The sequence below is a fragment of the Hyperoodon ampullatus genome, assembly GCF_949752795.1.
Source record: "Hyperoodon ampullatus genome assembly, chromosome: 5".
NCBI lineage: Eukaryota > Metazoa > Chordata > Mammalia > Artiodactyla > Ziphiidae > Hyperoodon > Hyperoodon ampullatus.
This window is the reverse complement of record NC_136918.1, coordinates 73,293,032-73,305,660: the sequence shown is the minus strand read 5'-3', so window position 1 is coordinate 73,305,660 and position 12,629 is coordinate 73,293,032. Positions and strand designations below refer to the sequence as shown.

The 12,629-nt window shown below is 41.3% G+C and overlaps 1 protein-coding gene across 1 annotated transcript in view; it reads right to left on the bottom strand.

Moving 5' to 3' along the window:
* Nucleotides 1-12,629, bottom strand: part of COL6A5 (collagen type VI alpha 5 chain) — a gene marked incomplete at both ends in the record, with an annotated part of 109,657 nt that overhangs the window by 80,130 nt on the left and 16,898 nt on the right.

The window sequence follows — 12,629 nt, the reverse complement described above, 5'->3', positions numbered from 1 at the left end:
GGTAATCTTTTTTTTTTAATTCTAATATTCTATGATTTTTTTAATTAGTTTCTGCTTTATAACAAAGTGAATCAGTCATATATATATATCTGTTCCCACATCCCTTCCCTCATGCATCTCCCTCCCTCCCACCCTCCCCATCCCACCCCTCCAGGCGGTCACAAAGCACCGAGCTGATCTCCCTGTGCTCTGCAGCTGCTTCCCACTATCTATCTACCTTACGTTTGGTAGTGTATATATGTCCATGCCTCTCTTTCGCTTTGTCACAGTTTACCCTTCCCCCTCCCCATATCCTCAAGTCCATTCTCAAGTAGGTCTGTGTCTTTATTCCTGTTTTACCCCTAGGTTCTTCATGACATTTTTTTAAAATTCCATATATATGTGTTAGCATACGGTATTTGTCTTTCTCTTTCTGACTTACTTCACTCTGTATGACAGACTCTAGGTCTATCCACCTCATTACAAATAGCTCAATTTCGTTTCTTTTTATGGCTGAGTAATATTCCATTGTATATATGTGCCACATCCTCTTTATCCATTCATTGGATGATGGACACTTAGGTTGTTTCCAGCTCTGGGCAATTGTGAATAGAGCTGCAATGAACATTTTGGTACATGACTCTTTTTGAATTATGCTTTTCTCAGCGTATATGCCTAGTAGTGGGATTGCTGGGTCATATGGTAGTTCTATTTTTAGTTTTTTAAGGAACCTCCATACTGTTCTCCATAGTGGCTATACCAATTCACATTCCCACCAGCAGTGCAAGAGTGTTCCCTTTTCTCCACACCCTCTCCAGCATTTATTGTTTCTAGATTTCTTGATGATGGCCATTCTGACTGGTGTGAGATGATATCTCATTGTAGTTTTGATTTGCATTTCTCTAATGATTAATGATGTTGAGCATTCTTTCATGTGTTTGTTGGCAGTCTGTATATCTTCTTTGGAGAAATGCCTATTTAAGTCTTCTGCCCATTTTTGGATTGGGTTGTTTGTTTTTTTGCTATTGAGCTGCATGAGCTGTTCATAAATTTTGGAGATTAATCCTTTGTCAATTGCTTCATTTGCAAGTATTTTCTCCCCTTCTGAGGGTTGTCTTTTGGTCTTGTTTATGGTTTCCTTTGCTGTGGAAAAGCTTTGAAGTTTCATTAGGTCCCATTTGTTTATCTTTGTTTTTATTTCCATTTCTCTAGGAGGTGGGTCCAAAAGGATCTTGCTGTGATTTATGTCATAGAGTGTTCTGCCTATGTTTTCCTCTAAGAGTTTGATAGTTTCTGGCCTTACATTTAGGTCTTTAATCCATTTTGAGCTTATTTTTGTGTATGGTGTTAGGGAATGATCTAATCTCATACTTTTACATGTCCCTGTCCAGTTTTCCCAGCACCACTTATTGAAGAGGCTGTCCTTTCTCCACTGTACTTTCCTGCCTCCTTTATCAAAGATAAGTTGACCATATGTGCGTGGGTTTATCTCTGGGCTTTCTATCCTGTTCCATTGATCTATCTTTCTGTTTTTATGCCAGTACCACACTGTCTTGATTACTGTAGCTTTGTAGTATAGTCTGAAGTCAGGGAGCCTGATTCCTCCAGCTCCATTCTTCGTTCTCAAGATTGCTTTGGCTATTCGGGGTCTTTTGTTTTTCCAAACAAATTTTGAAATTTTTTGTTCTAGTTCTGTGAAAAATGCCAGTGGTAGTTTGATAGGGATTGCATTGAATCTGTAGATTGCTTTGGGTAGTAGAGTCATTTTCACAATATTGATTCTTCCAATCCAGGAGCATGGTATATCTCTCCATCTCTTTCTATCATCTTTAATTTCTTTCATGAGTGTCTTATAATTTTCTGCATACAGGTCTTTTGTCTCCTTAGGTAGGTTTATTCCTACATATTTTATTCTTTTTGTTGCAATGGTAAATGGGAGTGTTTTCTTGATTTCATTTTCAGATTTTTCATCATTAGTGTACAGGAATGCCAGAGATTTCTGTGCATTAATTTTGTATCCTGCTACTTTACCAAATTCATTGATTAGATCTAGTAGTTTTCTGGTAGCATCTTTAGGATTCTCTATGTATAATATCATGTCATCTGCAAACAGTGACAGCTTTACTTCTTCTTTTCAATTTGGATTCCTTTTATTTCCTTTTCTTCTCTGATTGCTGTGGCTAAAACTTCCAAAACTAGGTTGAATAAGAGTGGTGAGAGTGGGCAGCCTTGTCTTGTTCCTGATCTTAGTGGAAATGGTTTCAGTTTTTCACCATTGAGGACAATGTTGGCTGTGGGTTTGTCATATATGGCCTTTATTATGTTGAGGAAATTTCCCTGTATGCCTACTTTCTGCAGGGTTTTGATCATAAATGGGTGTTGAATTTTGTCAAAAGCTTTCTCTGCATCTATTGAGATGATCATATGGTTTTTCTCCTTCAACTTGTTAATATGGTGTATCACATTGATTGATTTGTGTATATTGAAGAATCCTTGCATTCCTGGAATAAACCCCACTTGATCATTGTGTATGATCTTTTTAGTGTGCTGTTGGATTCTGTTTGCTAGTATTTTGTTGAGGATTTTTGCATCTATGTTCATCAGTGATATTGGCCTGTAGTTTTCTTTCTTTGTGACATCCTTGCCTGGTTTTGGTATCAAGGTGATGGTGGCCTCGTAGAATGAGTTTGGGAGTGTTCCTTCCTCTGATATTGTTTGGAAGAGTTTGAGAAGGATGGGTGTTAGCTCTTCTCTAAATGTTTGATAGAATTCGCCTGTGAATCCTTCTGGTCCTGGGCTTTTGTTTGTTGGAAGATTTTTAATCGCAGTTTCAATTTCAGTGCTTGTGATTGGTCTATTCATATTTTCTATTTCTTCCTGATTGAGTCTTGGCAGGTTGTGCATTTCTAAGAATTTGTCCATTTCTTCCAGGTTGTCTATTTTATTGGCATAGAGTTGCTTGTAGTAATCTCTCATGATCTTTTGTATTTCTGCAGTGTCAGTTGTTACTTCTCCTTTTTCATTTCTAATTCTATTGATTTGAGTCTTCTCCCTTTTTTTCTTGATGAGTCTGGCTAATGGTTTGTCAATTTTGTTTCTCTTCTCAAAGAACCAGCTTTTAGTTTGGTTGATCTTTGCTATCGTTTCCTTCATTTCTTTTTCATTTATTTCTGATCTGATCTTTATGATTTCTTTCCTTCTGCTAACTCTGGGGGTTTTTTGTTCTTCTTTCTCTAATTGCTTTAGGTGCAGGGTCAGGTTGTTTACTCGAGATGTTTCCTGTTTCTTAAGGTGGGATTGTATTGCTATAAACTTCCCCCTTAGAACTGCTTTTGCTGCGTCCCATAGGTTTTGGGTCGTCGTGTCTCCATTGTCATTTGTTTCTAGGTACTTTTTAATTTCCTCTTTGATTTCTTCAGTGATCACTTCGTTATTGAGTAGTGTATTGTTTAGTCTCCATGTGTTTGTATTTTTTACAGATCTTTTCCTGTAATTGATGTCTAGTCTCATAACATTGTGGTCGGAAAAGATACTTGATACAATTTCAATTTTCTTAAATTTACCAAGGCTTGATTTGTGACCCAAGATATGATCTATCCTGGAGAATGTTCCATGAGCACTTGAGAAAAGTGTGTATTCTGTTGTTTTTCGATGGAATGTCCTATAAATATCAACTAAGTCCATCTTGTTTAATGTATCATTTAAAGCTTGTGTTTCCTTATTTATTTTCATTTTGGATGATCTGTCCATTGGTGAAAGTGGGGTGTTAAAGTCCCCTACTATGATTGTGTTACTGTCGATTTCCCCTTTTATGGCTGTTGGTATTTGCCTTAGGTATTGAGATGCTCCTATGTTGGGTGCATAAATATTTACAATTGTTATATCTTCTTCTTGAATCGATCCCTTTATCATTATGTAGTGTCCTTCTTTGTCTCTTCTAATAGTCTTTATTTTAAAGTCTATTTTGTCTGATATAAGAATTGCTACTCCAGCTTTCTTTTGATTTCCATTTGCATGGAATATCTTTTTCCATCCCCTTACTTTCAATCTGTATGTGTCTCTAGGTCTGAAGTGGGTCTCTTGTAGACAGCATATATATGGGTCTTGTTTTTGTATCCATTCAGCCACTCTGTGTCTTTTGGTGGGAGCATTTAGTCCATTTACATTTAAGGTAATTATTGATATGTATGTTCCTATTCCCATTTCCTTAATTGCTTTGGGTTCGTTATTGTAGGTATAGTCCTTCTGTTGTGTTTCTTGCCTAGAGAAGTTCCTTTAGCATTTGTTGTAAAGTTGGTTTGGTGGTGCTGAACTGTCTCAGCTTTTGCTTGTCTGTAAACGTTTTAATTCCTCCATCAAATCTGAATGAGATCCTTGCTGGGTAGAATAATCTTGGTTGCAGGTTTCTCTCCTTCATCATTTTAATTATGTCCTGCCACTCCCTTCTGGCTTGTAGAGTTTCTGCTGAGAGATCAGCTGTTAACCTGATGGGGATTCCCTTGTGTGTTATTTGTTGTTTTTCCCTTGCTGCTTTTAATATGATTTCTTTGTGTTTAATTTTTGACAGTTTGATTAATATGTGTCTTGGCATATTTCTCCTTGGATTTATTCTGTATGGGACTCTCTGTGCCTCCTGGACTTGATTAACTATTTCCTTTCCCATATTAGGGAAGTTTTCAACTATAATCTCTTCAAATATTTTCTCAGTCCCTTTCTTTTTCTCTTCTTCTTCTGGAACCCCTATAATTCGAATGTTGGTGCATTTAATGTTGTCCCAGAGGTCTCTGAGACTGTCCTCTGTTCTTTTATTCTTTTTTCTTCATTTTGCTCTGCAGCAGTTATTTCCCCTATTTTATCTTCCACCTCACTTATCCGTTCTTCTGCCGCAGTTATTCTGCTATTGATCCCATCTAGAGTATTTTTTATTTCATTTATTGTGTTTTTAATCGATGTTTGATTCATCTTTAGTTCTTCTAGGTCCTTGTTAACTGTTTCTTGCATATTGTCTATTCTATTTCCAAGATTTTGGATCTTGGGAATAGAATCTTGGATCAGCTTTACTATCATTATTCTGAATTCTTTTTCAGGTAGACTGCCTATTACCTCTTCATTTGTTAGGTCTGGTAGGTTTTTATCTTGCTCCTTCACCTCCTGTGTGTTTTTTTGTCTTCTCATTTTGCTTATGTTACTGTGTTTGGGGTCTCCTTTTTGCAGGCTGCAGATTCGTAGTTCCCGTTGTTTTTGGTGTCTGTCCCCAGTGGCTAAGGTTGTTTCAGTAGGTTGTGTAGGCTCCCTGGTGGGGGGGACTAATGCCTGTGTTCTGTTGGGTGAGGCTCGATCTTGTCTTTCTGGTGGACAGGTGGTGGACGTGGGTCTGGTGGTGTGTTTTGGGGTGCCTGTGGCCTTAATATGTTTTTAGGTAGCCTCTCTTCTAATGGGTGGGGTTGTGTTCCTGCCTTGCTAGTTGCTCGGCATAGGGTGACCAGCACTGTAGGTTGCTGGTCGTTGACTGAAGCTGGGTGCTGGTGTTGAGATGGAGATCTCTGGGAGATTTTCGCTGCTTGATATTATGTGGAGATGGGAGGTCTCTTGTGGACCCGTGTCCTGAAGTTGGCTCTCCCACTTCAGAGGCGCAGCACTGACTCCTGGCTGCGGCACCAAGAGCCTTTCATCCACCCGGCTCAGAATAACAGGGAGAAAAAGTAGAAAGAAAGAATTAGTAGAAGAAAGAAAGAGAGAGGGAAAGAAAGGAAGAAGGGAAGAAAGGAAGGAAGGAAGGAAGAAAGAAAGAAAGGAGGGAGGGAGGGAGGAAGGATGGAAAGAAAGAAAGAAAGAAAGGAGGGAGGGAGGGAGGAATGAAAGCAAAAGGAAGAGTGAATGGAAGAAGGGACGGAGGGAGGAAGGAAGGAAAGAAAGAAAGAAAGACAGGAGGGAGGGAGGGAGGAAGGAAAGAAAAAGAAAGTGGAAAGAAGTAGGGTGGGAGGGAGGAAAGAAAAAGAAAGAAGGAACAGAGGATCGCAGGGAGGGAGGGAGGAAGGGAAAGTAGGAAAAAAAGAAAGAGCAGGTAAAGTAAAATAGAATAAAGTATGAAATATAGTAGCGTTATTAAAATTAAAAAGTAATTATTGAAAAAAAATGGACAGATAGAACCCTGGGACATATAGTGGAAGCAAAGTTATACAGAGAGAATCTTAAACAGAAGATTACACATACACATTCACAAAAAGAGAGCAGGGGGAAAAATCAAAAATCTTGCTCTCCAAGTCCACCTCCTCAATTTGGGATAATTCGTGGTAAATAGAGGAAAAGGGTGAGAAGTCTGAAATCTTGCTCTCTAAGTCCACCTCCTTAATTTGGGATAATTCGTTGTAAAAAGAGGAAAAGGGGGGAAAGTCTTAAATCTTGTCCTCAAAGTCCACTTCCTCAATTTGGGATGATTCGCTGTCCATTTATGCACTCCACAGACGCAGGGCACATCAAGTGGACCGTGGAGCTTTAATCCGCTGCCTCCGAGGCTGCACAGAGAGATTTCCCTGTCTCTGCTCTCACAGCTCCCGGGTCTCAGCCTTGGACCTGGCCCCGCCTCTGTGCGTAGGTCGCCGGAGGGTGTCCTTTCTTCGCTCAGACAGGACGGGTTTAAAGGAGCCGCTGATTCGGGGGCTCTGGCTCACTCAGGCAGAGGGGGAGGGAGGGGAGCGCAGTGTGGGGCAGGCCTGCGGTTGCAGAGGCCGGCGTGACGTTGCAGCAGCCCGAGGCGCTCTGTGCGCTTTCCCGGGAAAGCCGTCCCCGGATCCCGGGACTCCGGCAGTGGCGGTGTGCACAGGCCCCCCGGAAGGCGGGACTGATAGTGACCCGCGCTCGCACACAGGCCCCACGGTGGCGGCGGCGGCAGTAGCAGCCCCAGCGTCCCACGCCCGTCTCCGAGGTCCGCGCCTTTAGCCGCGGCTCGCACCTTTCTCCGGCGCTTCCCCAAGCAGCCCTCTTAATGCCCTCTCCTCGCGCACCAGGAAACAAAAGGGAAAAAAGCCTCTTGCCTCTTCGGCAGCTCCAGACCCTTTCCCCGGACTCCCTCCGGGCTAGCCGTGGTGCACTAACCCCTTCAGGCTCTCTTCCTGCCGCCAGCCCCAGTCCTCTCTCTGCGCTCCAACTGAAAGCCGATACCCGAGCCTCAGCTCCCAGCCCCGCCCGCCCCGGCGGCCAAGCAGACAAGCCTCTCGGGCTGGTGTGTGCCTGAGGGCACCGATCCTCTGTGCCGGAATCTCTCCGCTTTGCCCTCCACACCCCTGTTGCTGTGCTCTCCTCCGCTACTCCGAAGCTTTCCCCCTCCGCCACCTGCAGTCTCCGCCCGCGAAGGGGCTTGTAGTGTGTGGAAACCTTTCCTCCTTCACGGCTCCCTCCCACTGGTGCAGGTCCCGTCCCTATCCTTTTGTCTCTGTCTATTCTTTTTTCTTTTGCCCTACCCAGGTATGTGGGGAGTTTCTTTCCTCTTGGGGGGTCTGAGGTCTTCTGTCAGCGTTCAGTAGGTGTTCTGTAGGAGTTGTTCCACGTGTAGATGAATTTCTGATGTATCTGTGGGGAGGAAGGTGATCTCCGCGTCTTACTCTTCCGCCATCTTCCTCCGGGCTCTCCCAGGTAATCTTTATATAGCATTATTTTCTGGGATAATTTAAAGTGATTTGGGGGGCGGGGACCTTCAAGATGGCAGAGGAGTAAGATGTGGAGATCACCTTCCTCCCCACAACTACATCAAAAATATATATACACGTGGAACAAATCCTATTGAATGATGACAAAAGAAAAAACAGAGACTAAAGGATAGGGATGAGACCTGCACCTCTGGGAGGGAGCTGTGAAGGAGTAAATGTTTCCACACACTAGGAAGCCCCTTCACTGGTAGAGACGGGGGGTGGAAGGGGAAAGCTTCGGACCCATGGAGGAGAGCACAGCAACAGGGGTGCAGAGGACAAAGAGAAGAAATCCCCTCAAAGAGGATCAGTGCTGACCAGCACTCACCAGCCTGAGAGGGTTGTCTGCTCACCCACCGGGATGGGTGGGGGCTGGAAGCTGAGGTTCCAGCTTCAGAGGTTAGATCCCAGGGAGAGGACTGGGGTTGGCTGCATGAACACAGCCTGAAGGGAGCTAGTGTGCCACACTTAGCCGGGAGGGAATCTGGAAAAAAGTCTGGACCTGCCTAACAGGCAAGAGATAATTATTTTGGGGTGCATGAGGAGAGGGGATTCCTTCCCTGTCCACCCACAGAAGGCAGAGCACCACCTAAATGAGCTCCAGAGCTGGGTGCGAGCTACAGAAAACAGCTCGGACCACAGAGATGGGCATGAAATGCTAATGCTGCTGCTGCAGCCACCAAGAATCCTGTGTGCAAACACAAGTCACTATTCACACCCCCTCAGGAGCCTGTGCAGCCCACCACTGCCAGGGTTCCGTGACCCAGGGACAACTTCCCTGGGAGAACACATGGTGCAACTCAGGCTGTTTCAATGTCATGGCAGCCTCTACCACTACAGGCTCGCCCCATGTTCCAATTATAACTACCATACCACACATCCCCCCAGCCTGAATCAGCCAGAGACATATAATCAGGTGCTGCTTTAACCCTGTCCTGTCTGGCTGGGAAAAGATGCCTGAGGGTGACCTACATGTAGAGGTGGGACCAAAACCAAAGCTGAACCCCAGGACCTGTGCGAACAAAGAAGACAAAAGGAAATCTCTCCATTCAGCATCAGGAGCAGTGGATTAAATCCCCACAAACAACTTCATGTACCCTGCATCTGTGGAATATCTGAATAGACAATGAATCATCCCAATATTGAGGCAGTAGACTTTGGGAGCAAATGTAGACTTGGGTTTGCTGTCTGCAACTGACTGGTTTCTGATTTTTATGTTTATCTTAGTATAGTTTTCAGCACTTGTTATCATTGGTGGATTGGTTTATTGGTTTTGTTTCTCTCTTCTTTTTATTATTATTATTATTTTATTTGAATAATTTTTAAAATTATTAAAAAAATTTTTTTCTTTTATTTTTTTCTCCCTTTTCTTCTGAGCCATGTGGCTGACAAGGTGTTGGTGCTCCCGCCTGGTGTCAGACATGAGCCATTGAGGTGGGAGAGTCGAGTGCAGGACATTGGACGACCAGAGGCCTCCAGGCCCCACATAATATCAATATGCGAGAGCTCTCCCAGATATCTCCATCTCAATGGTAAGACACAGTTCCACCCAATGGTCAGCAAGCTCCAGTGCTCGATGCCCTGTGACAAACAACTAGCAAGACAGGAAAACAACTCCACCCATTAGCAGAGAGTCTGTCTAAAATCATACTAAGTTTACAGACACCTAAAAACACACCACCAGTGCAGCCATGACTACCAGAAAGACGGGATCCAGCCCCACCCACCAGAAGACAGGCACCAGGCCCCTCCACCAGGAAGCCTACACAAGCCACTGAACCAACCTCACCCACTGGGGACAGACACCAAAAACAATGGGAACTGCAGCTGGTGAAAAGGAGACCCCAAACACAGTAAGTTAAACAAAATGAGAAAACAGACAAAAATGCATCAGATGAAGGAGCAAGGTAAAAACTCACAAGACCAAACAAATGAAGAGGAAATAGGCAGTCTACCTGAAAAAGAATTCAGAGTAATGATGGTAAAGATGATCCAAAATCTTAGAAATACAAGGGAGAAAATACAAGAAATGTTTAAGAAGGACCTAGAAAAACTAAAGAGCAAACAAACAACGATGTACAATATAATAAATGAAAGAAAAAAATTCTCTACAAGGAACCAATAGCAGAATAACTGAGGCAGGAGAATGGATAAGTGACCTGGAAGATAAAATAGTGGTAATAACTACTGCAGAGCAGAATAAAGTAAAAAGAATTAAAAGAATTGAGGACAGTCTCAGAGATCTCTGGGACAACACTAAATGCACCAACATTAGAATTACAGTGGTCTCAGAAGAAGAGGAGGAAAAGAAAGAGTCTGAGAAGATAACTTGAAGAGATTATACATGAAAACTTCACTAATATGGGAAAGGAAATAGTCAATCAAGTTCAGGAAGCACAAAGAGTCCCATACAGGATAAATCCAAGGAGAAACATGTAAAGACACATATTAAGCAAACTATCAAAAATTAAATACAAAGAAAAAGTATTAAAAGCAGCAAGGGAAAAGCAACGAATAACATACAAGGGAATCCCCATAAGGTTAACAACTGATCTTTCAGCAGAAACTCTGCAAGCCAGAAGGGAGTAGCAGGACATATTTAAAGTGATGAGAGCAAAAAACTACAACCAAGATTGCTCTACCCAGCAAGGATCTCATTCAGATTCGAATGGAGAAAATAAAAGCTTTAGAGACAAGCAAAAGTTAAGAGAATTCAGTACCACCAAACCAGCTAAACAGCAAATGCTAAAGGAACTTCTGTAGGAGGGAAACAAGAGGGAAAGAAAAGACTTAGAAAAACAAACCCAAAACATTAAGAAAATGGTAATAGGAAAATACATAATGATAATTACCTTACTTGTAAATGGATTAAATGCTCCAACCAAAAGACATACACTGGCTGAATGGAAACCAAAACAAGACCCATATATATGCTGTCTACCAGAGACCCACTTCAGACCTAGGGACACATACAGACTGAAAGTGAGGGGATGGAAAAAAGATATGCCATGCAAATGGAAATCAAAAGAAAGCTGGAGTAACAATTCTCATAGCAGACAAAATACTTTAAAATAAAGATTATTACAGGAGACAAAGAAGGACACGACATAATGATCAAGGGATCAATCCAAAAAGAAGATATAACAATTGTAAATATTTATACACCGAAAATAGGACAACTTCAATACATAAGGCAAATACTAACAGCCATAAAAGGGGAAATCGACAGTAACAAAACAATAGTGGGGGACTTACCCCACTTTCACCAATGGGCAGATAATCCAAAATGAAAATAAATAAGAAAACACAAGCTTTAAATGACACATTAAACAAATGGACTTAATTGATATTTATAGGACATTCCATCCAAAACAACAGATAACACCTTCTTCTCAAGTGCTCATGTAACATTCTCCAGGATAGATCAGGTCTTGCATCACAAATCAAGCCCTGGTAAATTTAAGAAAATCGAAGTCATATCAAGTATCTTTTTTGACCACAACTCTATGAGACTAGATATCAGTTACAGAAAAAAAGTTGTAAAAAACCAAACACATGGAGGATAAACAATACGCTACTAAATAGCCAAAGGATCACTGAGGAAATGAAGGGGCAAATCGAAAAATACCAGAAAACAAATGACAATGGAAACAGGACGATCCAAAACCTATAGGATACAGCAAAAGTAGTTCTAAGAGGGAAGTTTGTAAGAATAGAATCTTACCTCAAGGAACAACAACAAAAAAAACTCAAATGAACAACCTAAGATTATGCCTAAAGCAATTAGAGAAAGAAGAAAAACAAAACCCCAAGGTTAGCAGAAGGAAAGAAATCATAAAGATCAGATCAGAAATAAATGAAAAAGAAATGAAGGAAGCAATAGAAAAGATCAATAAAACTAAAGCTGGTTCTTTGAGAAGATAAACAAAATTGATAAAACTTTAGCCAGACTCATCAAGAAAAAAAGGGAGAAGACTCAAGTCAAGATATTTAGAAATGAAAAAGGAGAAGAAATAACTGACACTGAAGAAATACAAAGGATCATGAGAGATTGCTACAAGCAACTATATGCCAATAAAATGGACAACCTGGAAGAAACGGACAAATTCTTAGAAAAGCACAACCTTCTGAGACTGAACCAGGAAGAAATAGAAAATATGAACAAGTCAAAAGCACTGAAATTGAAACTGTGATTAAAAATCTTCCAAGAAACAAAAGCCCAGGACCAGGTGGCTTCAGAGGCGAATTCTATGAAACATTTAAAAAAGAGTTAACACCTGTTGTAATCAAACTCTTCCAAAATATAACAGAGGGAGGAACACTTCCAAACTCTTTCTGTGAGGCCACCATCACACTGATACCAAAACCAGACAAAGATGCCACAAAAAAGAAATCTACAGGTCAATATCATGGATGAACACAGATGCCAAAATCCTCAACAAAATACTAGCAAGCAGAATCAAACAGCACATTAAAAGGATGATACACCATGATCAAGTGGTGTTTATCCCAGGAATGCAAGGATTCTTCAGTATACACAAATCAATAAATGTAATAAACAATATTAACAAATTGAAGGATAAAACCCATATGATAATTTCAATAGATTCAGAAAAAACTTTTGTCAAAATTCAACACCCATTGAGGATAAAAACCTTCCAGAAAGTAGGCCTAGAGGGAACCTACCTCAACATAATAAAGGCCATATATGACAAACCCTCAGCCAACAACATTCTCAATGGTGAAAAACTGAAACCATTTCCTATAAGATCAGGAACAAGACAAGGTTGCCCACTCTCACCACTATTACTGAACATAGTTTTGGAAGTTTTAACCACAGCAATCAGAGAAGAAAAATAAATTTAAGGAATCCAAATCAGAAAAGAAGTAAAACTGTCACTGTTTGCAGATAACAATACTATACATAGAGAATCATAAAGATGCTACTAGAGCAGATCAATGAAT